Source organism: Cygnus olor, chromosome 5, assembly GCF_009769625.2.
Source record: "Cygnus olor isolate bCygOlo1 chromosome 5, bCygOlo1.pri.v2, whole genome shotgun sequence".
NCBI classification, from domain to species: Eukaryota; Metazoa; Chordata; class Aves; order Anseriformes; family Anatidae; genus Cygnus; species Cygnus olor.
Window position 1 is genome coordinate 30,391,596 of NC_049173.1, and position 25,652 is coordinate 30,417,247.

Below are 25,652 nucleotides of genomic sequence, written 5' to 3' on the forward strand. Positions count from 1 at the left end.
GCTCACCTGGACGGCCAGGGTGTCGTGGAGCCCCGAGGGGCAGAGCCCCAGCTGGCCTCGTGGGACGGAGGGGCTCAGGTGGGTGCTCCCTGGAGCCGTCCTGGGCCGGGCAGAGCCAGGCCCCTGTGCCGCGGTGGTTCAGAACCTCTTGGGACCTAACCTCGACTTGCCCTGCCCGCAGGCTGGGTTTTGAGCAGGGAAGGAAGCAGGGGATGCCCCCTCCTAAAAGAGGCTGCGGAGGAGACCCTGCCCCAGCAGGGCTGTGTTTGGGGATGGGACTGAGCAGGGGGCAGGCGGAGGTGTGCAAGGACCACAAGGCACCAGGTCTCACGCGCCCAGCTCACACCATGGGCTCCTTGCAGCCCGCTCTGGCCCGACGGCCTGGCACGGGGTGGGTGCCCATGCGCACCCCTTGGCCGGGGGCTGCCTGCCAGGCAGGCTTTGGTGCACGCAGCCGGGTGAGGGGATAGCTGGGTGCGAGCCTTGGGGCCGTGGGGCAGGCTGTGGAGTGGGCAGCAACCGGCACGACCCTCTGCCCCCTCTACTCAGGGGCTGCCAAAGCCTCGTCACGGGGAAGTGCAGAGCTTTATTTTGATTTTTTGTTATTCCTCTCCCCCCCGGTGGGAACCTTCTCATTAAGCCCTTGGCACAAACCCCTGCTTTCACTCCGCTTTTCTCCGCTCGCTTCCCACGCACTCTTCAGCGAGCGCTGAAATCCCCGTCCCCGCACGCAGACGTCCCGGCAGCGCCGTAACCTCCCGCACCCACGCAGCCGCACGCCGCCGCCGCGCGCCGTCACTTCCACCGGGGCCGGGTGGGTGTGCGGCGCTGCTGACTCACGGCGGGGCAGGGCCCGGCACCTCGCGGCACCGGCTGGGTGCTGAGCAGCACCGGGGAGCTTTTCCCTTTCCCATCCAGCCACGGGGGAGCGAGAAGGTTGGCCAAAGGCTTGGCTCAACCAAGGTGGTGCAGGTGGATCCTGATTCGTAGCCAGGGGCCCTGTCGCTTTCTGTGTCACTGCGTTGGAGATATGAGTCCCAGCCCCATCTTCTACAGCCCTTCTCCTGGTATATGTCCTACACACCCTGGCTCCCTCAAACCCCTGGGCATCCCAAACCCTGTGCATCCCAAACCCCTGGACATTCAGAGGTCTGCTAGCCTGAATAGCTGGGCAACCAAAACTCCTGCCACCCCAACCCCATGGGCATCCCAATCCCCTGGTCACCCCAACCCCTGGGCAATCAGAGCTCTACCATCCCAAACCCCTGCCACCCCAAACCCCTGGCCTACCTGAGCCTTGCCATCCCGAACCCCATGGTCTCCAAGTGAAGCCCAGCGTGTCCCCCCTGCCCTGTGGCTGTGCTCTCCCGGGGCCATGGGGCAGGGAGATGCCCCTGCGGCTCTGCTATGGTGCTGGCCATGCCCCTCTGGGCACTGCGGGGACCGCTGCGTCCCCTGGGCTGGCAGGGCTCAGCTTGTCAGGGCTCAGCTCTGGGAGCGGGGCGGCTCCAGCTCCTGATCCTGGCAGTGTGGGGACACAGCAGCCCCTCTCTGGCCTCCTGGTCCTGCACCAGTGTCGCCATTCCCGGGCCACCTCTCACAGCCGGCCACGGCTCTGCCAAACCAACCCAAATTTCTGCGGGAGGTGCCAGCACAGGGCTCCCCAGCAAAGGCAGCTTTTGCTGCCAAATTGCAGTTTTCAGTTCCCAGCCGCTTCATCTCTTGTGCTGTTTGGAAAAGGGTCATTATACGCCTTTCTTCTCGCCTCCTCTTTTATTTTGTCGATGGGGAGAAGATGGGTATTTCTTATTCTCCCTTTGCACTGAAAGGGGAGAACCTTTTCTTTTCTTTTCCCTCGTTTCAGCCTTTTATACAAATTAATCTTTGGGCGGAGGCCAAGCCTGGGGAAATTTCATGTAAAATGATGAAATTTTCAGAGCCTAATGGGGGTAATTACAGGGGGTTAGAAAGCAAACTATTTTGCAACTTTAACAAGAGCAGGCTGTGACCTGGCACTTGTTACAGCTAATAAAAATGTTAATGAAGCGGCAGCAACGAGGCGGCTCTCCTGTTCCCCCCATCTCCTTCCTTCTCCTTCAGGCACCTCGAATCTCTGCCGTTGTCCCCAGGGGTGACAAGGAAGGAGGACCCCAGGGCAGGGGACCCGAGCACCATGCCCCTGCCCCAGGAGGTGGCTGAGAGGGACAGGGTCCCTGCCCGTCCTCATCCGCCAGCCAGGTGGAAGCGGAGCTGGGCGGCACGGCGCGGTGTTTGCCTTCCTGTGCAAACAGTGCAGGACAGAACCAGTCGGGCAGCTGAGCGGGCTCAGCGCTGCCGAGCTGCCCCTGTGGCTCTGCCTGCACCCTGGGGACCCGCACGGCCCCAAAGGCGTGGGGAGATGAGCAGCAGCCACGAGCTTTGGGGCAGATGAGCGCTGCCTCTCCTGGGGAGGCTGGCATGTGAATAATTGGGCTGGCAGTGGCCGAACGCCCTGGCGTGTATTTTAATTACCGGGAGAGCATCCGTCATGGGCTGCTCCTGCAGCGCAGATGCTGGGCGCCGCGTTTGCTCTGGGCTCGGAGATTTCCGTCGTGGCTGGCGCTGTTTGCTGTGGGCATAGCCTGCCTGTTTGCTTTGCCTGACTGGAGTGGAGAGACCAGCCCTTTGGGATGCACGCTGCCGTGCCGTGCCGTGCCACACCAGCCACACCAGTGCAAAGAGACAGCAAGTCCCTGGGCACAGCTCAGCCCAGGCGGTGGCTCCCCAGGAAGGCACATTGGGGATTTTGGGGTGGCTGAAGCCCTCTGGGATCTGGGTGGTGAGCTTGGGAAACCCCGGCACGGAGAGTGCTGTCTGCAGCACGAGCCCATGGCACAAAGGTTTTTCCCAATTTGGGTGCAGCTCCAGGGCAGTTGCAAGCACTGGGGGCTGTGGGCAGTGTGGTGCTGCACCGCATCCCTCTGGCCCTGGTGCGGTGCAAGCTCCGGTTGGAGGAGTTCCTTGCTTCTCCTCTCCCAGGCAGCAAATGTTGTTAAAAGGACAAAAGAAACACAACCAGAACCATGAATTATAATCAATGTGAAATGCTGCAGACAGTGGCGTGGCTGGAGAGATGCAAGCCGGGGCAGCCACGGCGCCGTTCCCACAGCCTGGGGCTGGCCGAGCCGGGGGCACCAGGACAGCCCCGCCACAGCCCCCATCTCCTCTCCTCCACCTGGACGGGACTGGGCACCTCTTCCCTGCTGAGTCTTGAGCAGAGAAGCGCTGCCATGAAGATGATGGAGCCTCACTGTCACCCAGCCACTCTGCAGCCCCATGTGTGCCCTCTGCTCGGGGCTGTACCCCATTTTCATGCCCCTTTGGCTCAAAGCATGTAAACATGATGCAAGGGAGGACGAGAAGAGAGAGCAGCAGTTGTGCACGGGGCCACCTAAATCCCTGCCTGCTCCTGGCCAACCTCTCTGGCCTCACCCCGAGCACCCTTGGTGCTGCTGCAACTCCCTGCTTGGGGATGGTGCTCGGTGCTGTGGGGGTGATGCTTGGCACCGTGATGCTCAGCTGGCAGCGCTGGCGAGGGACCTGGCACGACGGGGTGGCTGCCAAGCAGCAGGGCCAGCGGGAGAGGCGGCAGGTGGGGGCTGAAGGTCGCGCCGCAGACTTTGCCCGCTCTGGCAGCAGCTGCTCGGCAGGTGGCACGGCGCTGAGGCTCCGCTGCCCCCGCAGCAGCAGCCACAAGGCGAAAGGGACCCTGCAGCGGTGCCCCGGGAATCCTTGCAGTGCATTTCGGCGGTGCTGCCCCCTGAATCCCACATTCGGTCTTTCCAGCAGCACCAAGCCAAAAGCTGGTTGGTGCCGGCATCCTCCCCTGCTGCCGGCTACAGCCGAACCTCTCCCCCTCCTTCCAGCGGCGCTGACGGCTGCGTTGTGCCCTACTCCCGGGCGGTGCCTTCCCTTGTTTGAGTTGCCGTTAAATAAAGGGATGGGTAATTGCTCCAGCTCCTGGCCTGACACGAAGGACGTGGCTGTGTCTCACACCAGGCCAGGGGCAGGGGGTACAGGGCAGGGCAGCGACGCAGCGGCCGCACAGCAAGCAGCAGTCTCTGGAGCACAGCTTTCGTGGTTTGGGAGTCAGGTTGCGATCAATTAGAAAATGCTCACTCCAGCCCCGCTGGCCTGACTCAGCAGGTCCCGCCGCCCCGTCGGACGGCAGAGCCGGGCACTGCGGTCGTGCCTGGGTGCCGGCGGCTCCCTGAGCCCCTGGATGGGACGCTGCGCCTTCAGGACGTGACCGGGAGAGCTGGCGCCAGGGCGCCCTGGCAAGGGGCTTGAGGGTGACGTGCACTCCCACCTCCAGGGACAGAGCAGAAGGTGGCCTATGGAGGTGTCCCCGGCTGCTGCAGGGGAATGAGTGCTGCTGGGCTGGGGACAGCCTGAGAGCAGCTCACCGCAGCGCCTGCCCCTGCTCTCCCCTTTAGCACCCGCCCAAAGTCTGTTGAACCCTGTCCTCACCCTGCTGCTTCCCGAGCCCTTCAGGGCTGCCCCCGGGACATGTATTTTTCATGAGCGCTGGAAGGCATTGGCGGTCGATGGCTGGGAAAAGCAGCGCTGCAAGAAGATGCTGCCCTTGGGCAGGCACAGCCGCTGCCCTTCCTGCCCGCCCAAAGTGCTCCTGGACGCCGAGCCGGGCCCCAGGCTCTCTCTGCGCACCGAAGAAAAGCTCTCTGCGTCCTGGTGCTCGCGTAATTTGTGGTACGCGGCGCCGTAATGAACAGTGACCTCTATTAGGCATGCTATTAGCCCCATCAGGAGTTCCTGCAGTACATTGTTGGTTTCGCTGGTGGGTAGGAAGGCAGCCAGGTCCTGCCGAGTAGCTGTGCAATTAGGGATGGGCTGATGGCCGGCGGGCAGTGGGGGCACGGGGGGGGAGACTACACTTGCTGGTTCCGCTGCTGCTGGTGGCCACATTGTGAGGGTGGGCATGGGACCGGCTGCTCCATCCCGCACAGGGCTGGAAACCCAACAAATTTGGTTTCCTTCACCACCACCAGTGAGTGCGGCAGGAAAAGGCCCAGCACCTGCCCAGGAGGGAGGCAGGAGCCCTGGCCCTGAGTTGAGGAGGAGCAGGGACAAGGAGGCACCTGGGCACGGGGAGAGAAGGTGGGAAATGAGCTGGCCATCCCGCCCCAGCGAGGCACAGCTGCCCGTGGGGAGTGCACTCGGTAATGCGAGTGCTTAGGAGAAAGGTTTCTAATAGCCAGCGAGCAACACGGGTTTATTAAGAACAGGTTGTGCCAAACCCCTCTAATAGCCTCCTTAAACGTAATCACTGATGAAGGAGATAAGGGAGCGGAGGGCAGAGCGGCTCTGCGCCTTTCAGCGATGCCACGGTGCATGCATTAAGAAATTGGCCCCTGCCCAAGTGGATGAAGATGCCGCTGTCCATCCTAGCTGCCAGCAGCCCCCACCGGCAGCCCCCTGCCCACGAGGGGCTGGGGGGACACTGACTGCCAGGGGGATTTGGCAGTGGCACCCAGGGCAGAGTCCCTCGGTCCCACAGCCCTGGCTGGGGATGTCCTGTCTGCAACAGACCTTCAGGACCCAGATGGGGCCATGCCACTCTGCCCCCAAGGCGTCCCGCTCCCTGCCACCTCCCTGGGCCACAGGTGTCCATCCTTGGCCATTCCCCAAGCTAGCACAGGGACAGAGGCTTCACCCCGTCCCCTCCACAATGGGGACAGCATCAGCGGGCACCTGATTTCCCCCTGAACATCACGAATAGAGCTTCCAGCACCGCATTTCACAGGGTGAGATAATTTGCATTCGTCTGGGGATGGGGACGCTGGGGAAGGCTGCCCAGGCAGTGGCTCTGCTCCACACCAGCCGCCGCCAGACACGGGACCCATCGGAGAGCTCCCAGCAGCTCCTGCAGATGCCAGCAGCCGCACCGCCGCTCGCCAGCGGGCCCTGGGGCTGCTCGTGTACCATCGGCACCCGCTGCTGCCTGACACCGTCCCCCTCCCGTCCCCACGCTCGCAGCCTGAATTCCCAAAGGCGCTTTAAAAACAGCGTCTGGCTGTCGAGCAGCTGCCAGCTTCGCCTGGATGTGTGAGCCTCGAGCATCTTTTTGAGATCAGGCCATTTCATCACCCAAGCATGAGTTTGCAGTGCCTGCCACTCCCCCTGTGTCCTCCTGAGCACTGGGGAGGGTACGGGGGGCCCCGGGCATTCCCCAGTCCCCAGACATCCCTGGGGGGAGCAGCAGCGTGGGGCTGGGGTGCAGGCAGCAGGATTGTGCACTTTGGGGCTGCGTCATACAGCAGAGGCAGGAGCTGGCGGACGGATTGAAGCAGCGCAAGGATTTGCTGTTCTAATTTCTCTCTCCTCCTCTCCACCGATGGGCTCACGACGCCATCCCAAGGAGGCACTTCAGGCACTGATGTGCATGTGCTGGGGCAGTGCCAGTGCTTAATTGGGCTCTGATACGTCTTGCCTTCGTTAGAGGCAGCCTGATCGCAAAGGGAGAGGAAAGGCAGAACAACCCCTTCGGCCCAGGGATGGAAGGGATTCTGCCCCCTTGGGATTTTGGGGCTAGTCTTCTCCACCTGCTTGGAAGAAAGCCCCCGGGCAGGCAGGGGATGGGGTGGGATATAGGAAAGGATATAGGGTGGGATAGGCAATGGGATAGGGGGTCGGACTGGGATGGGATGGCTAAAGTGCCCCCCTGAGGAGTATCTAAACAGGGTGTTTCTGGTCCTGTTTGCAATATTTTGGGGTTCCAAGCGTGGGTGAGCCCATGATCCCTCCCGGCCAGCAGAAACACACCCCAACCTACTGGGTGGTACAGAGGGAGCAGAGGGGTCTGGCTCATCCCTCCTGGGCTCTGGGGAGCCCCAGCAGCCAGGGGGTGCTGGCAGGGTCCCCATGCATGGCTCCAGCCCAGCAGCTCCAAAGCCAGGAACTGGCAAAGTGCTGCTGCAGGGGGAGCACAGCAAAACGCTCCTCTCCCCCTCCCCTCCACCCTCATCTTCTCTGCATATCCTGGGGCTGCCACAGGCCCCCTCCCACCCTGGGGAGCTTCTACCTGTGTGACTCAACCGCAGCTGCCTCCCCCGACGGAGTCCCCCTCCGCGGCTGAGTGTCACCCGCTGACGCAAATCCTCCCACCCCCAGCGCCGGCACAGGATTCGGATGGGATTTACGGAGGGTGGCGGGAGGAATCGGACGCCCCCAGCCCCAGCGGCGAGGATGGTGCAGGGCTGCTGGGAGCGACTCACCCCGACAGCAGGGGAGAAGTCCATGCTGCCTCAAACCCCAGTGCCTGCAGGAGCCTTGCCCGGCAGCACAGCATCCGTCTCCAGCACCATGCGCATCCCTGCCCAGAAGCGTGTGCGGATGCAGGTGCTGCTCCCATCTCCCACTGCTGTCCTGCCACCTCGGGAATCAAACCCGTGGCAGCAGCCCCCCAGGTCCTCTGGGGACCGCCGGAGGGCTCTGGGAAAGCTCTGGTCTGAATCTGGCCCTTCCCGGTGGCTTCCCATGGGACAGCCGAGTGGGATGTGGGGTCTGGGGGGTGAGAGTGGGAATGGGGCTGGAGTGCTGCTGGGTGCTGTGGCCTTGCCAGCACCCCTGGGAGGGCAGAACCAGGGACCAGTGTGAAGGGCCGAGGTGAACTGGGAGCACTGGGACGCTCCGGGAGCATGAGGAACCCCGAGAGCACCAGGAGGCGCTGAGACCACCAGGAGCGTTTGGAGCTCTGGGAGCACTGGGATGCTCTAAGGAGCAGCAGACCACACTGGGAGCACCCGGATGCACTGGGAGCAGCAGGACGCACTGGGAGCACTGGGATCCCCAGCAGCGCCGGGAGCAGCGGGATGCGCCTGGGGCACCGGGCGCGGTCTGAAGGCTCCTCCTGGTGGCTCCCGCGGAGAACAACCGGGCACCGGCGGCGGGACGCCCAGCGGAGATGCCGGGTGGGCTCTGCCAGACCCTCCGTGTCCCCGGCCCGGCAGGACCCTGCTCCTCCGCGGGAGGCTGGAACCGGGGGGCGGCGGCACCCGGGGAGCTGCGGAGATGCTGCCACAGCGCCTGCCCCCAGGGGCTCCTCCTCGCTGCTCCCTGCGCGGGGAGCAGCAGCAGGAGCAGCGTGGGCACAGCTGGCAGCAAGGGAGGAGAGGAGGGGATGGGGCCATTTCGGGGGCTGGGACCCCGAAAGATGCCCGATAGATGCAGGCTCTCTGGGAGGGGGGCTCCCAGGCCGGCAGAGGTGCCCCCGCCACGCCGTAGCCGCCGGCTGGAGATACGCAAGGAAAAATCGATACCTGGCTGCACGGAAAGGTAGCGGCGCGCCGCTTTTTATAGAAAGCTGTCCCATTTGCATCCTTCCTCAGCCCTGACCCAGAGAGACCGACCTCTGGCTAAATTAGCTGCCTCGTCCCGGGGGAAGCAGGCTTTAAAAAACAGCAGCCAAAAACGAGGAGGTGAGGCTGGCCGTGCTGGAATATTCCACTGCTGCCTGCGCTGTCCCGGCCCACGTTCCTCGCGCGGAGGCCCCCCCTTCCCCGGGATCGTCTCCGGGAGGGCGGCAGCAGCGGGGGCAGAGCAGGGAGCATGGAGCTGCGGGGAGCAGGAGCAGCCCCGTGGGGAGCGGGGATCCCCGCAGGGATGGAGGGGGCTGGTTTTCCCCCCCCCCCCCGGATTACAGAGACGCTGAGGCGGGGGAGCAGAGCACGGCGGCATATCTAGGTCAGCGGTGTGAGCGGCTAAATGAGCTCCCTCACTAGCTGCCGCTGCCTCCGCGCTGCACCTACGTGGGGCCAAAGCGTGGAAATCGGCCTCTGCCTGGATGAGGAGGGGGCTTGGGAGCCCCCGAGGGGGAGAGAAAGACAGGCAGGCCTGTTATTACAAGGAGATTGGGGCAAAAACGTGGGGGCTAACGCCAGGGGGAGGCACGGCATCGTGCAGGAGGGACGGATGGTGGGACCCCAGGTGTGCTGCATCAGCCTGACGGCTGGAGAGGAGGGGTGCTGGCGTGGGGCTGCCCTGATAAGAGCAGGACTGGGGCAGGTGCAGCTTCTCTTTTGTGCAGAGCTGGGCAGCCTCTGGCTCCTTGCTGGGTCTGCAGGTCCAAGTATGTGCTGAACCCCAGGTTGTGGCCCTGGGCTGGCCCGAGCCCCGCTGCGGCATCACTGCGGTGCACAGGCTGCGTCCCTCCCGTCAGAAGGATGCCGCCCTGCTCAGGGACGCGCTGCCTGCGGCCCCGTGGGGCTGGCCTGGCACCATGCAGGAGCCCTCCCAGCTCCCTGCAGTGTCACTTTGTCCCTGTGCTGGTGGCACGGGCTGCTGCTGGCCCGGACCTGGGAAACTTCGGAGCTGGCAGTGGCCGTGCTGTGCTCCATGGTTTGTGAGCAGCTGCGGTAGCAGGATGCCGGGGTGAGCTGCCGGCAGCAGCAGGCTGCAACTGTGTGGCCATGGGTGTGTAATTGGTGTCACTGCGAGCAGCTGAGCCCGGTGCTTTTAGGATGTGAGTAATTACACCAGCCTAATTTTGAAAATCAGGCTCTTAACCTCTTGCCAGGCTCATTTGCAGGACAGCCATCTCACAGTTGGAGCTGCTGTGCCAAATTCCAGGCAGCTGCCAGCTTTCGTGCCACACTGCCCGCTTGTCCCCAGCCCTGAGGCCACCAGGAATGGACAGAGCGCATCTGTCCCAGCTGAGGGGTCCCCTTGCTGTGGCAGTGCCCTGTGCAGGAGGGGAGCTGCCCCCAGCTGGTGCCCAAGGGCTGAGCCCCCAAAGAGGGGCGGGAGGGCACTGGCACCCCAGTGGATGCGGGAAGAGCTCTGGGTGCAGGGGCAAAGGGAAGCAAATGGAGTGGGATAGCTTCCTCCCCCCCCCTATCCTCTGTGTTTATTTTGAGTGTGTATTTTCTGTACCTTGGAAGTGGGGTGAGGAGAGGGGACTCAGAGAAACTACTTGAGCTTTTCTGGGCTTGAGCTCCAAGTGCGTTTGAACGCCCAGCCAGCTGTATGTGGGCTCTACCAGGCTCTCGTGAAATACTTACTCCCTTGCTTTTAGGGCAGTTTTCTGCCAGTGAGAGATGTTGTGTCTCCTGGAGGGTGGGTGGTTTTGATGGTCAGAGGGCAGGCCAGGCATGGCTGTGTTTTTCATCGGCTGTGTCCCATGAGCTAGCAGGCTGCTTTGAACCCTGGGATCTTTGCATCCTGCATGGAAGTGGGCGGGTGGAGGTGTGCAAGGAGAGCACATCTCATCCGCCTGCCCCAGGCTGAGATTGCCACGTGGCACTTGACCAGCAGGAGGGAGTTGACCCTCCATGGGTCCCCAGCCAGCAGGAAACATGGGCTGCCCAGGCTGGAGGAGAGCTGTGACCCCTCTGCAGGCTCTGCCAACAGCACGGGGCTGCACACTGGCTGCTGCGTGCCTGAGCTTCAATCCAGGCTGCTGTCACCCAGGCACAACAGGGGCTGGCAAGGAGGGGGCTGTGTCATTTGCAGACACCCCCTCTCCCACTGCCCTGCTGCACAGGGATAAGACATGCCAGTGGCCTCTCCTCCCCAACAGGACCACAGGGAGGGGACAAGCTGGAGAGCAGCCAGCCCGGGGACAGCCCGTGGCATGCGAACGGCATTGATATATTTTCTTGGCTTGCCTAAGCGTCTGTTTGTTTGTGTGGGTTTATCTCAACAGCAGCCGTGGCAGTTTGGCACGCAATATGGTAGCTGCTGACATGTGCAGCTTCTCCGAGTGTAGCTCCGAGATGTAGCTGCCCACACAGGCAGCGGGACGGGACGGGCGAGTGGCTCTGGGCTGGTGCTCACACCCATCCTCACCTTCCTCCTCCCTGCTAACCCGTGGTGGCCCGTAGCAGCCTCGCCTGGTGGACCTTCCAGGTAGTTCCTGGTCCAAGAAGTGCCCATAGCGGTGGTTTGGGTAGTGGTGCCATGCTTGCTGCCCCTGGAACCCCACTGTGTTTTGCAGGTCCCTCTGTTTCGTGCTGCCCCGTGGGTGGTGGGGATGAGAGGCAGCTTGATTCGGGCTCCCCAGCCCTGGTGCTCTGCCTGTTGGACCCCTGCACCCCAGTGCAGAGATGCCGCTCAGTGCCGTGGCAGTGCGTGTCTCAGGCTGAGCTCTGCCGCCTTTGCTGCCAAAGCTTTTTTTTCTTCCTTCTCAGCTCTTCCCTTCAGAGACTTGTTTATGGCCGTCAGGATCTGACAGGCTCTTGGCACCTCTCCCACCCCCAGCAGATGACATGGCAGCAGAGCCGCCCGCCCTCGCCCGCTTCTCCTTGCCCTGCCGCTGTGGTTAGGGACCTGTTGGGACGGATGCCTCTGCAGGGAAATCGAGCTGGAGACTTCTAGAGCCAGAAAAGACCTGGCACCGGGTTGACAGCAGCAGAAGCCAAAAGGCTCAGATGGTTTTAAATGTCAGGGAGAGGTGTGAATGCATCTCAGAGACAGCATGTCCAGGAGCGATGGCATTTTGCAGACAGCCTGAACTCTGGAGCCAGCATCCCCCCTCTCGGAGCGGTGACTTTGCCCCGTCCTGTGGCAGGGCAGCACTGTGCCCGCAGCGTGGGGGGTGTGGGTGTCCCTGGCCCCCGGTGCTGAGGAGGGCAATGGGGCGCTGCCGGGGGCAGAGCTCTCCATGGGCTGATGTGCAAGCGCCCGGCGTCTCCTGCTGCTTGTCTGACCTTTCTCCTTACGCAGTGATCTGCCCTGACACTTGGAGGCGGAGCGGAAGGAGGCGGTGGTCATCTTCTTGCTTTTGTCACCGCGTGTTTGCCTGCTTTCCTCTGCCACCCCCCAAAAAGAGTTTGAAGTCTCCAGGAGTCAGCAAGTTCTCCGTGCCAGCCATCTGTCCCATTTCCCCTAGCAACCATTTGTCCTTTTCTTCTTCATTAGGTAGCTAAAGCAGATCCCGACTGTCAGACCCTCTCTCGCCTCCCTTTTCTCCTGCGTTCGGCTCTCTGGATCACTGCTCCCGTTTGTCGCTGTCGCACAGGCTCCTCACCTAGAAGCATGATGCCGTCCCACGCGGGGACGTGTCCCGCTCGTGTTGTGACAGCTCTGCGTTTGCTCACGTTCTGGGCGGGCGCTGGTGTCTCCGCCTGCGTGCTGGCTATTTCTTTACAGCCTGATCTTTTCCAGCTCCCTCGTCCTGATCCACACGCTGCTTCCTCAGCCTGCATCACGTTTCTAGGTCTGTGCAGGGACTGGGGGCTGGCGCTGCTCGTGTCCCTGCAGCATGTCTGGGCCCTGGCCTGCCTGCTGCTGCCGCAGGGCAAAGATGAGACACTAATTTCTAGGGAAGTGGCTTTGGAGAGGTAGAACCAGAGCTGTGCCATGCGTTAATCTGATGGCTGCTGTTTTAGCAGATGATGTGGGTGTTGAATTGGCAGTTTCCAGGACAGAACAGCTCAAATCACAGCAGCCAAGGTGCATGTACACAGCTGGGTCTCAGGGTGATCGCAGCTCTCCAGCTCCTCTGCCCTGTTCTGGGTGCAGCTGAGCAATCGGGGTGTCTGGCACTGCCTGCTCAGGCTCCCCATCCTCGTGCTGCCTCTGCTTCACAGCATGAGCAGGCGGGGGAACCTGGCACCCGGCAGATTCTCCACATTTGCTTAACAGCCCTGCCGCCTCACCCCGGCCGCTCGCCGCTAGCTGTCTTTCTGCTGCTTCCCCAGGCTGTGGTTCAGTGCCCGAAGAAGGAACAGTTGGGGATTTGCAGCTCTTCTCCCATCAGAAATGGGTTCTGGGCAGTGAGGGCAGCTCCTGGAGGCCACCTGGATGCAGTGCTTTGGTTGGGCCATCTTGCCCCTCTGGGGTTGAGGGTAAGGCTGTTGGTGTACCACCGAACCCAAAATTCCTCCTGGAGGAGAGATCCCCAGAGGCAGGCTGCCCTCCTCAAAGCCAAGGCCATCTCGGGCACTCGAGGCACAGGGGTGACACCTCTGCTGCTGTTGGAAGCGCTGAGCAACCTGTGTTTGAGGGAGTCTCGTGTGCTGCTGTACTGCCTGTACAAATGGGAGCTGCTGCCTGCAAGGGAAAATCGGGAATTTTTCCATGGGGGAATTATTCTGGGATATTTCTGGGTGAGGTTCTCACTGGGGAGCACTCTCCAGGCGCGAGCAGAGATTTCCCCTCCATCAGGTCAGAGCTGGGCTGAAGCCAAGTGTGTTAGAAAGGTCTTTGAGGTTCTGGAGAACTGAGGGATGGCCCCGCAGCCTGGTGTGAGGAGTGGGAAAGGAGCCAGGAGCAGAGCCAGAGAGGAATCCCTGATGTGAAAGCTCTCTGTTCAGTACAACTGCCTAAGTCCCGTTAATGATCACCTCCAGAAACCAGCACGGATTCCCAAGCTAGCAGAGACAGGAGAGCATTTGGCCTAATGAAATTATCCAAGTGCCCTGGCTCCAGCTGCTGTTTTTTAATTGCATCTGACTGATGTCCAGACGAGGCAACTGGGGAGCAGTGGCATCCTCTGTGCAGCACCTGCATCCTCTGTGCAGTGCCCACATCCGACAGCGGTGCTCGCAGCCCCCTTGCTTCCTGGGAGGCTGCAGGAGCTGCGTGGTGAGGATGTGGCAGGCTCAGTGCTCTCTTACGGCCGCTTCTCTCTGTCACTGACAGGCACAACGCAGCTGAACTGCAAACTTTTCTTTCCTGCTGCAGTGATGATTGCCATTGCAGGAACTTTACAAGCCACCAGCAGTAGGGAAGGTGCTCGTTCTTGGTCAGCCCATGGGGTGAGCTCCCGTGGTTTGACACCTTGGCTGCTGCTCTTCTGCAGGGAGGCTGTGCTCATGCCACCTGACTGAGTCCCGCAGGGCCCTGGGAAAAGGCCAACTCTCCTGCTTGTGGGGGTGAATGCATCCCACGTCCCTTAAAGCTCCTGTTAAAAATCCTGATTCATTTCTGGGCTGGAGCTCTCCTTCCGAGTGAGGTTTTAGCAACGAGGATGGAGCCAAGGGCATTTGAGAGGTGGGCGGTGGGGAGGAATTAGAGCACACAGGAATTCAGGGGGGTCGAGCAGACGAAAGCGGCATTTGTTGCACCCGAATTAGGCAGCGCTGTGCTGAAGCCAGGCCCTCTGCTGGGCTGCCAGCACTGTAAGCACAGCACCTCGAGTTAGGCCCCCAGGATGAGGAGCTCATGGGCTTGCATTTTGTCCCCTCTCAGCTTCTAGGGTTCATTTCTGCTTCCTTTTCCTGCAAAGCCATGAGGCTTTATAATCCAAGGCAAGCTTCAACACGGAGAAGAAAAAAAAGCTTGCTGAGATTGAAGGGTTCCTCCAGGAGGGAGGCGGATGGCCAACGTATCAACAGCCCCCAGCACTGCTCTGACCACCCACCAGCTCCTCTCTGATGGAGAGGCCACCTGCAACTGATGGCCAAGAAAAGGCCCTGAGCATTGCTAACCAGCCTCAGCAGCAGGGAGAGCTCCAGTGAAACGTTATTTAATGTTCCTCTTCAGTGGAGATGGCTATTTACCAGTGAGAAATTTCTGGGCTGAGGAGTCACAGCTTGGGTAATGCTGGATAAATGTCCTTGGGAGGGGGAAGCGCTGGCGGGATTTATAGCAAGTCTTTGAGGCTTGGCTTCCATAGTTAGATCTGGCACAGATTTAGAAAAGCAGCTGGAGAATGAGTTTGTGCTTGGAATCATTAGCAGCGAGGGTTGTGCTGAATTACCAAGCGCAACCCTGGGGAGGGGGAAAACGGTTTCTAGGCTTTTTGTCTAGGCCGGTACAATAACTGCGTGTGCACACGTGTATTTACCCTGCCGAAAGTGAACCCAAAGCACTGAAGGCATGTGGTGCCCTGGCTCCCTGTGTGGAGGGCGGCTTGCAGGAAGGATGGATCCTGCGAAGCAGAACCCGGGGAGCAGCGATGAGGCAAGGAGCTGCTGGGTTAGCTGGGAGCGTGCTGGCAGCGCACTGCCCAGCTTGTCCTGCTGGGACCTGGCTGCAGCCCCACACCTCGGTGATGCTCTGCCTCTCTGCCTCTTCAGGTGCCTGGCAGATGCTGCTGTGAATGAAGAGGTCCTGGTCTGCCCTGCCTGATTTTGGGATTCAGCTCCAGAGCAGCCTGTAAACCCTGGTGTGTCCCTCTAGGAGCCTGGCTTTGTGCTCCCACCATCTGCAGAACATTTGTCCCCAGGTTAGAGTGGCTGAGGCTGGGGAGCTCTGATCTCCGAAGTGAGCCCCAGCTTGCAGGAAGGAACTTGTTTCAGGGACCTGAGCACACAGCATGGGACAGGAACAGATCTAGATGCTGGGCTACTCCAGGCTGGAGCAACCCTAGCCTTCTGAAAAGCATGAATGGGGACAAGACAGAGCTTGCATTGAGTGAGTTTGTGGTTTTGTCCCCAACAGGACCCAAACATCTCTCCTGGGATGTGGTGGCTGTGTGTGTTGGGACTGGGGCTGTTTCTGTGACCATCGAGGCAGAGCAGGTTTTCAGGGAGCTCTGGTCATGGATAGTGATAGACCTGGCAGCCAGTCTGTGGGGAGCTTCTCCTAAACTGGGTAGAACCAGCCTGAAGGCACTGGTTTCGAAACACTTGGGTAGTAGGAGCTGATGGCTCGGGCTGGTTGCAGGCAGGAGCTGACGCTGGGTGGTGAAGAAGAGCTGGCAGGCTGGGGAGGCACGGCTATGGCGGTGCTGAAGGCGAAGACAGGCACTTGATACGATGGAATTGGGGGCCAGGGAACCCTACTGGCTCATTTTTTAAAGTTGTCCAATTCTGGTTGTATCTGGCATTGGCAACAGTGCGGCGTTTCTCTGATTTGCAGGCACTCTCCTGTGGAAACATGGTTGATCGACATTCCCCGGAGTGAGAGATGGCAGGTGAGGTGTGGGGGGCATTCCTCCGAGGGGAATACCGGGGCAACGTTATCCCTCATCTGCCTGTCCTAGAGGCTTTCCCTTTGAATTTAGCTGTGCAAAACTGTACCCAGCACCGGGGGCCTCCGCAGGGGCTGGGTCCTGGCTTCTCTCTGCATGCAGCTCGGGCACCGCAGAGCAGCTGGAGATGGCTCACTTTCCCAGCACGTGTAGTGGAAGAAGCTGTGGGACAATTGTCTGGTGGTGAGACCCCCAAAACTGACCTTGAAAGTGATCTCGAGGCAGTTTTAACCTGCAGGGAAGTGGAGGTGAGCCTGGCACAAAGCTGGGTGATGGGGTTTACCCCGGTTTGGGGTCTCACAGGGCTTGAACAGGAGGCAGAAGGCGCCTGGGTAGCCTGGGTGTTTGAAGCCTGGTGTCAAGGAGGCTGCTGTGTTCTTGGAAGATCTCATGTAGGATTTCTGTTAATGTGGCGTTTTCTTCTTTTTTTTTTTTTTTTCTTCTCCTGGCCCCTATAGTATTACAGTAACTCTTATGGAGGAGTTCAGGGAAACGGGTAGGGCTGGGACCAAGGAGAGGGGTTCATTACCACAGAGTAATGAGCTGTCTGGCTCTGTGAGGCAAGCAGGAGCCTGATTTAAGAGCAGTTCAATTGGATGTGCTGTGCTTGGGGGTGGTGGTAACTAAAACAAACTGAATAATAATAATAATAATAAAACAGCTTCCCATGTAGGCAGCTATTTTTAGAAGCTGGTGGCTCCTGGGTTTGTACACTTCAGAGCCTTGATACTTTTCCAAATTTCCTGTGGAGGATCTTGTTTTGCTTTAAGGTTTAGGATGATGTGATCCTTAACTCCAGCATCCCACTGGCTTTCCACAGGACCCTCAGATCAGCAGAGCTGCTGGTTCTCCGCTGATCACATCCTTCCTGTGCACTGCTGGCATGTCAAGAGCTTGCCAGCGCCCAGCCAAGGCTGGCTGCAGCGGTCTGGACTCCCTGCTTGTCCTGGATGGCTGTCATTGGCGATCCGGGGGCGTGGTGACAGACCAGCTCTGTGCCATTTTTATCCCTGGGTTATTTTTCAGCTGAGCTTGACTGCACAAAGTGGGGTATAGTCCAGGCATGAGTAAGGGGCAGCAATTTACTAAGCCAGAGTTGCTGCTAAAGGCTTTCTTGAGAAACCAGCAGTTGTGTTGGTGGATTTGATTTCCTGATGAAGAGGCAATCAAGCAGCCTGTGTAAGTGAGCCCTAATAGGCATGTGTCTGAGCTATCCATGATGATGACCCAGATGATGTATGTTATCTTTGATGTTGTAACTCTGCTCTCCTATATCTCTCCTAAGATGTAGGGCTTGTCACTGATGCACTTACATTTCTGTGCCATCACCCTGGGCACTCAAAGCTGAACTCTCTCATTTTCCCCAGGCTGGGAAGCTTGTAAGGTAATGTTCTTGCTACAGAGGATGTAAGTGAGGATCAGGTTCAGCAGGGCTGAGGTGGTTCTCTGAGGCTTAGCAAACATCTCCTCTCTTATAATGCGCTCCCATTAATATCTTAATCAGGCAGATTTTCTGGCAAGCAGTCATTACCCACGGTGCTCCTCCACCCACCCTCGCAAGGAGGACAGAGGGCGATGCCTGTGTGGTGCAGGGGCAGAGATGGGGGACTTCTGAGGGGTGTTGAGTCCTTCCCTTAACACTCGAGGGAGTGTTAAGGAAACATCATTACACAAAAAGTCCAAATTTGTTTGCAAATTGTGTCACTGCCACAGGAGTTTTGATGAAGAGCTGGCAATAGCTGTGATGTGCTCTGCTGCTGGGGCTGGGCTGTAAATGTGGTCAGATCCTTGCTTAAGGGGCAGCTCCAGTCGGGCACGGATGGCTGGGGCTGCTCATGCTGAACACCTGAGCTGGATGAGGCTAATTGCCTGTGATGAGTTGTGTAGGTTAATTGGCAGCATCAGGACTGTTATATACTCCTTACCACGGCTTGAATTGAAAGTCTTGGACAGCAGCTGATTGCTTTTTCATTAATAAAAGTCAGGTATAGCTTTCATGAGATGTTTGCTTCTGTCTGCTGCAGGTTTCAGAGCTCCCAGGGGCGTCTGCCCACCGCGTTGGCTCGGCTCTGCTGGGAACGGCTCGTGCTGACAGGAGGGCTTGGAAGTGCCACAACGCAGGGTGAAACGATTTCTCCAAACACTATAATTGGCACCTGCTTTTCATCTAAACCGGAGCCACTTTACACCTGTCTGGCAAGATAAAGGGACTTAAAATGAGCATGAGTGCAATTCTATTGCCTGTGCAGTATACAAAGATCTCAGCATCAATGAATACCGGAGCTTCAAAGCTTTTGCTGGAAGTTTTTCCACCACCTATAGTTCTGTTGGGCTGTTTTATTTTCCAGGTACGGTGGCGTTCACCAAGTGGGCCATTTGAAGAGCTCCCCTTGCTCTGAGGAGGAACGGACAGAAACGTGTGTGCCGCTAACTCCTGCTGGATGAACCTGCCTGTTTTCTGGGACCTGTACTCGTACCACCGGAGATGGTTTTTGCTGCTTTCCTATTCTTTTGCAGTAAGAGCCTCTCAGTGATGTCCTGGGGCACCCCTCTGAGCCTCGCAGAGGCCTCGTTTCCCTCTCCGTCCCGCTACACCGGGAGGGAGCTTTTGGCTGAGAGGTGCCCGGGGGCACCGCCGGTGGATGGGGCTGCGGGGGGGGGGGGGACCGGGGCAGCGCTGGGGACCTCCGGGGGGACCTCCCCGGGGCGGCAGGCGGACGACGGCCGTGCCGGGGCTGCCGCGGTGCCCCCGGGCCCGGCTCCACCCGGGTCCCGCTCGCCTCAGGCCGCGGCCGGGCCGGGCCCGCCAGGGGGCGCCGCCGGCTCCCCCCGACCTTCCCGCTCCCCCTCCCCTGCCAGCCGTCGCCATGGTGACCGCTGGGTGCGTAGCGGCCCTTACGAAGCTGACGCAGTGGGCGGCCCGGCACGGGCGGGGGCGGCCCCGGCACGGGCGGAGGCGGCGTTGGAGAATCGGGGGGCCGCGAGGCCCCGGGATGGAGGCGGCGGCGGCGGCCCCGGGCCTGCGGCGCTGGCGGCGGCGGCGGCGGCAGAGAGGTGAGGGCGGGCGGCGGCGCCCCCCGCGGCCTGTGCCGGCGGGCGCCGGGGCGGGCAGGAGGCGCCGCGGCAGGTGCGGGCCCCGGCCGGTTCCTCACCCCGTTCCGTCCCGCCCGGGCCGGCCGGCAGGTGCGGCGGAGCCGTGCCCGCGGGGCGGGGATGAGCGGAGCGGGGCTGCTGCGGGCGGAGCCGAGCCCCCGGCTCCCAGCCCGGGCGGGCCCCGAGGCCGGCGGTGGGGCCTCCCCGTGCTGCCCTGGGGCCCGCCGGGGGCAGGCCCCGGTACCGGCCCCGCCCGTCAAGGCGAGGTGCCGGTGCCTCGCGGGGCTGGGGGGGGGGGGCACCGCCGGTGGCTCGGTGGCGGGCGTGGCGCGTGGGTTCCTTCTCCCTGTCAGCCGTTACCGCTTCTCCGCAGGGACCGGCGCGTGGAAAAGTTTCCCGGCTCTGGCGGTACTCCTGCGACATGCGTCCGCCGCGGCGGGGGGTGAGCCCTGACCGGAGGGATCCACGGCTAAGGTCAGAGACCCGCGTGCTTCGCAGAGTAAAGGGCGCGTACATCGCCTTGAGATCTCAGAGCTGGGGCGTTGCCAGGCTGCTCGGCCACAACTCACGCTGGGCACGTTCGGGGAGCTGGTGCCTGTACGGCTGGGACAGGCTCGGTTGCCGCTTGGAATACAGAATTGGTGGTTGCGGAGTCTGCAGGTCCTGGTATAGGCAGTGTGGCACTTGCAGCCGGTTCCGAGCGGGGGAATAGCACAGGGATTGCCAAAGATAGTATATCCAGCTCCTGGGACGCTGGAGCGCTTGTAAGCGTTGCGTATTGAAAGCCGCAAATCTCTGTTGGGTGGATTAGCCAGCTCGTTAAAAGAAAAATGGGTCTGGAGGAAAGTAGAACCCCTGCCAAGGTGGGAAGGAGATTACCCGCCTGCGAGGATAAAACCTTGTGTTACCTGGTGAGGAGTTGCCACATCCCGCTGACTGTCGTTCTCTGGTTGAGCAGGGAGAAGCATCTGAGCTCTTGCGGTCAGGCTGAGTGTTTTTAAAATAGTCGTGGTTGGGAGATAATGAAATTGTAGGAAGTGGCTTCTGTAAAGACAGATTCTTTAATCTTTGGGTTTTATGACATTTGCTTCAGTGAAATGTGGGTCTAGTGGGGAAGTGTCTATACCGGTAAGGAGGTCTGCTTGTGATTGGGGAGGAAGGGATATCTATTAGGCACTGCTGGAAGGTTTTCAGAATAGGATACATGGTCTGGATGAAGTTACCCAGTTATCGTTGTGCTAGGTGTTAGCTTTCTGTGGCATAAAAGTTGCATTGGGTTCTTCAAGCTGCTGATTGTATTACTGCTCAGCCTAGTGAACGCGTGTCTGTGCAGCCCTGTGATGGCTACGGGGCAAGATCCTTAGAGAAACATGAACAGCACTTGCTATGCTGTAAGGCATGTAGTCCAGTACCTCTGTAACCAAAACTCTTTGGAAAAGAGAAAAACTTCTAATCAGTGGTTAAATAACGGACTTGGGACTTACTGTGTCTGTTGTTCTACGAAAACTTTTACTCTATAGCATGTTATGAAGGGAATGAAGTTCTGGGCTTGACCTTTTGAGCTACGTACGTACTGCTGTGCCAACCTCGATGGCGCTGGCCTGTAAAAGGAGATTTGATCAGAATTCTATTTGAACGTAAGGCATCGGGCTAGATCCCTTTGATCACTGTCTGCAAAATGAAATCAGAATGATCAGAAACTGAGATTTCTGTAACTTCCTGATGGCTCAATCATTGCCAGAAATGGGTAACGAAAAAGGCAAACTTCACTTGGCTGTGTCTACCAGTTCCTCTTCTCAAGCCCTAGGAAGGAGCAGTTGTGCAACAACATGATCTGAGTGGTTAAAACTGAGAAACTAGTGACTAGTAAGTGACAGAAAAGTGGAAAGGTCAAAAATAGTCCCTCTGATGACAAAGTTGTGGTAAAAACTAGAGGAGAAATAGGGTAAATGAAAATACTCATTGGTCTGCCTGATAAAAAATGAATGAACGTAGATAAGAAACTGTTTAAAAGAGTTGAAAAGACTTGTCTCTCAGTGCATTCTACTAAATTGTGGCAGCTTTAATTTTTATGATACTCAAAATTCCTGTGAGCAAATAATTATGACAACAGAAAAATTAGAGTGTACGTGAGTGCATGGATGTGTTTTTGGATTTCGTGTGGAAACAGAGATGCTGTGTTCCTTGTCCCATGTCTACCTCAGTTTGTTCATAGAGAAGATTTTTATGCATCCCTTGAGCACTGTGTGCATCTAACCAGAGGCTGGCGAAGAAGACTTGCAAGCTGTCTAGCTACCCTTTGACAGACCCACTTAATTTGCATGTTTTTCAGCCCCGCCTGTCTTTGCTTCCCTCTGCAAAAGTTTGGTGTTCCCTGTGGGATCTGAGCATGCCAGCTGTGGATTGTCATGTAATCCAAGGGAAGTTCAGGTTGTTTCTTTGGGATGCAAGCTTTAATCCTAGGGTGTTGAAGATGCAGATGTTCCATGGCTTTTTAGAGTGCCAAGAGCAAAACCGGGCGGAGAGGTGTTTCATATGCAGCCTCATTCCAGCAGTGAATTAATTTTGAGATAGATCATGAAAACTAGGTCACTTTGGTTTCTGAGTTGCAATAAAATTGTATGAATTCACAAGCAGGATTCGTACACTTCTTCCAAGCCTTTGTGGCTTATGAAACCCTCCTAAAGCAATGCAAATCTCAATCTTTTTGCTTTTGTGGGTGCCTTCCAGGGAAGGACCAGCAAGCTGGGGACATGTAGGAAACATTTGAGCGCGAGCCCCGTGATGCTCGGTACCCCGCACAGCTTCAGCTAGGTAATGTGGCGCTTTGAGTCATTTACGGCCCTGCCTACAATTTCATGATCTTCCTTGCATTAAAACAGCGGGGGTTCTGTTCAGCCTGCTGGCAGGGGAAAGTTGTTTGAGACTTCTTTCCTTGAGTAGCGAAGTCCTATATCTCCTCTGGAACGCGTAGTTTTTATGTTGGGCAGTCTGCCTGTGCCCTGCTTTTCCTCTGAGAAAACACCGCGCTTGGCTTTTCAGCTTGCCACCTAGGTAGCAGTTAATAATACGTGGTTAAAGCTAAGAGTCTGGTGCTGACAATGATCCAGCAGATGAATAAGTACATCCTGAGCTGGATTCAGCGTTGCAGTTTGAGGAAGTTATATTTAAAGAGACAGCAGTGGAGATGCTTAGAGGAGTGAAACTATTTTGGTTCTCTTTTAGAGAGCTGTGGGGCTGGTTACTTCTCTGAAGGAAGACTTCAGGCGGGGAAGGGGTTTATGAAAGTGCCCTTTGTGCTATCAGGACTGTGACAAAGGGACTCTTGAGATACGTGGATAGCTTTGGGATGGTTATTCCTGCTGGAATAGATTCTTCAAGAGTAAATCAAGCTTTTAGCTGCTTTGTGCTGATATCTTTATTCTTCGGTGTACATGTATGAGAATCTAGCTTAAGTGCATGTCTGCCAGAACAAACACGTGTGGTGCATGTCGACGGTGGTGGGAATGGTTGTGATACTTCTAGTTAGAACTACACTCCTCCAGCTTCAAACTAACGCTTGCTGGCTCTTGTGTTTTTGAAGAGAAATCTCAGGAAATATATATATATATATATATATATATATATATATATTTAAAAGCCTGCTGCACAGTCTTTCTAGCTTTGAACTTTTAGGAAGGAAGAAATTAAAACTTTTTTTTTCTGGTTTTAATAAGAAATGGAGAAAAGCATATGCTGGAAAAAGTAAAAACTAGGATCCTGTTCGCTAGATCTCAGCCTGCTCTCCAGTAATACCGTATGTATTTCGTCTCCTCCGAGTGCAATTGCTCTATGTGTAATTCTGTAGTACAAGATGCTCAGCGTTCTTCTTATCCTGCTTGCTTGTTTGGGTGCGTGAGCTTGTCATATGGTGCCTGGCATCTGGATCTTAAGCGCGTTATAGAACTGAGCATATACAGGAATGAACCCTTAAGTGATCTGCTTAAGAAGTCACTTAACTATTTGAAGCACTAGTGCAAGCTTTAAAGAGTGACGACAATGAACGTGAAAACTGACATTTTTATATTTGAGAAGCAACATCCAGTAAAGTGGAGTATCCTAATATAAAATGCATACACAATTTGGTTTTAAATGCAGAGCATGACGCTGCTGTACCTTGTTGGTGATTTTGAATTAAATTCCTACTGAGCCAGAGGAAGAAATGTGCCCTCTCTTCAGTCATGTATTTCTTCTTTTCTGTTCTTTTCCATCCCCCTTCTTTCTTCTGCACCGTCCAGCGAAAGGTTGAAAGTTCCTTACATCATAGACTGGATTTGCTTGAAAAGATGTCAAATTAAAAGATGGAATAAAAAAGATTGCTGATTATTTTACTCTTCCTTGCAGCAAGAGTAAAAAATGTGCGTGGCAAGCAGAGACTGCCTGTCGAACAAGGAGTTTTGTTGTGGGCTCTTAACCCCCAAGTGTACAGACAGTCTGCTTCTGCACGAATGCTCCTTTAACTGGACGCATGTTCCTGCAGACGGTGGGGCTCTGGCATCCCCCTGGAAATTCTCCCTTCTCCTGCACTGCGGTTTCTGCTCCTCCTCTTGGTCTCCCTCAGGTTGCCTCTAAATGTCTGGGGGAGTTGCAGGAGAATTCATGGCTTTTAGTTCCAGTCAAGTTAACTCGATAGGCAGCCCTCTTTTGGTTCTTGCGCATTCCCCGTGTGTGGAATTAAAACTACAAGTAGATTCCTCAGTGAGATCCATGACCTTAATAAGAATTTCTCCCTGCAAACAGGATGGAGCAAGATACAATCTAGAGCCTTAAAAATTGTAATTTTCCTTGTGCTCTTCACATACCATTTCATCAGGCGAAGGTGCTATTCAGCAGGCAGCAATAGAGGGAGAAACCTGGTGCAGCGGTAACTTCTCCACCAAGCTAACAGTAAGGTGCATCGTCTCCTATGGAGTTGTTTAAGCTGTTCTCATTTCCCTAACCTTATGCACAAATGAGGTGCATAAAAAAGAGGTAGGATTGTGTTGCTGCGTGCGCTTCCATCTTCGGAGCGTTCCTCGGAGTGGGAGCGTCCTTGTGCCCTAAGGGGCCCCGAGACGGCTGCCAGACGTGCTCAGGGCGCCTGTGCCAGGCCCTGGCTCCTGTCAGGGCATGGGCAGCGTTAGGGGTGGGCGAGCGCTGGTGATCCTCTATGGTAGCCTGCTTGCCCACCTTTGCTGCTGGGATCCTTACGTGGTGCAGCCTGGTGACACGTGAGGTGGGGAGGTTTGCTGGAGCATCCAAGCAGCGAGTCGGTTGTGTTGGTGAGGAGCTACGCTCCTAACTGCGCTCCTTGCTGAAAGGGCAGACTCGCTGATACTGGGTGGTTTGTACCAGATCCTCTTCCTCTTGTGGAGCTGTGGTGAGATAGTTTTAACCAGTGTTTGTAGATCTAGGAGTCATTAGTCAAGAAATGTGCAAGGACTACCTTAAGTGCGTAGGTGCTCTAAGCCTTTGCCGTGTCTGTCTTGCGTAATGTCTGCTTTGGGTTTGTTGGCCTAGAGGTGTGATTGTCGGCACAGACCTTGGAGATCCCGAGTTCAGATCCAGGCAGGCTTCTAGACTGAGTCAGTCTTTTCTGAAGAACAACAGATGTGCAAATGAAATGGTGAATCCCTTAGGCCAGCTTAAATAAAATTGAACTGGATAATAGGAAGAAATGGGGAAATTCAGGATCTCGTTACTGTGTCATTGCAGTAAGTACAATAGAATTGGACTGGCTGGTAGGGATAAAAACTCTTAAGTGCATTTCTCCCCTGAAAGGTCTCCTATCAGATTTATGTATATAGTTGGAATTTAGAGCTCTGCATCTTTTAGGAAGAAGAATAAAAATGATTTGGCACAATTTCTGTCATGTGCTTGCTGGTGTTTACAGCTGTAGATACAGCCTTGATGCATTTTTGGAACATAGATTCCAGCTCAAAAGTCTGGAGGCTTGCCTTTTCCCCAGGTGATGTGCAGATCTTGCAGAACTGTGCTCTTTTCTCGGGTGGGAGATTAACTATTTCACCTCCCATAATAGAAGAGCAAGTCAGATGCGTTTTTGGGAGTTTGCAGTATCTCAGTCAGCCTGCGATTATCCTAATAAGGCAAATCCTGTCTTCTGTTGTCTTGCATACTCCATTAGTAGAGCATATCAGGACCTGTCAAAAGTGCATTCTTCCTCAAAATTCAACCTAGTACCATCTTATAACTTCCCTTTATGCTTAGCATGCCTATGAATGGCCAAAACTTATATTCTTTCCTTGTTGAAATGCAGCTCAGATTCCAGCGATCCAGATGTGAGAAGTAGTAAATGAACTCCGTGTGGCTCTCCGTTGCCGAATGGCTCGGCAGCAGGAAGCGGGCCGCTCTGTTTGCTCATCTGCTGCTGAACTCGCAAGAGCCCTCTTTTAAAAGCATGCCTGCCAGTCCTCGAGCGTCTGCCTCTGACCCTCCGGAAACGGAGGAGTTTTTCTAGCCCAGCGGCCTGTCTCGTGTGTTCCAGAATATCCCCACCGAGACAATCTGTTCTTCCATTTTGAAGGTCCCGTGTGACTGCGTTACCTCTCAGCCGGATTTAACCTTGTAAACCACGGCGCCCTTCTTGTTACTGTGCTCTGCCTGC

General features: G+C 57.0%; 1 protein-coding gene and 1 long non-coding RNA gene across 7 annotated transcripts in view; both read left to right on the forward strand.

Moving 5' to 3' along the window:
* Nucleotides 1-9,136: 9,136 nt before the first annotated feature.
* On the forward strand, nucleotides 9,137-18,556 carry LOC121071721. Its single transcript, XR_005820739.1, has 3 exons — nucleotides 9,137-15,859; nucleotides 17,202-17,300; nucleotides 17,941-18,556. It is a non-coding gene; the product is annotated as an uncharacterized LOC121071721 (long non-coding RNA).
* Nucleotides 18,557-18,882: 326 nt separating this feature from the next.
* The window catches only part of DAGLA (diacylglycerol lipase alpha), a 63,061-nt gene continuing 56,291 nt past the window's right edge, over nucleotides 18,883-25,652 (forward strand). For 4 of the 6 annotated variants that reach the window (XM_040560204.1, XM_040560203.1, XM_040560201.1 and 1 more), the window contains exons 1-2: nucleotides 18,884-18,970; nucleotides 19,383-19,483. The gene's annotated coding sequence lies outside the window, so the exon portion shown is untranslated. Of the gene's footprint in view, nucleotides 18,971-19,347; nucleotides 19,484-25,652 lie in introns of those variants that run through there. The other 2 variants (XM_040560206.1, XM_040560205.1) reach the window with 2 other exon arrangements.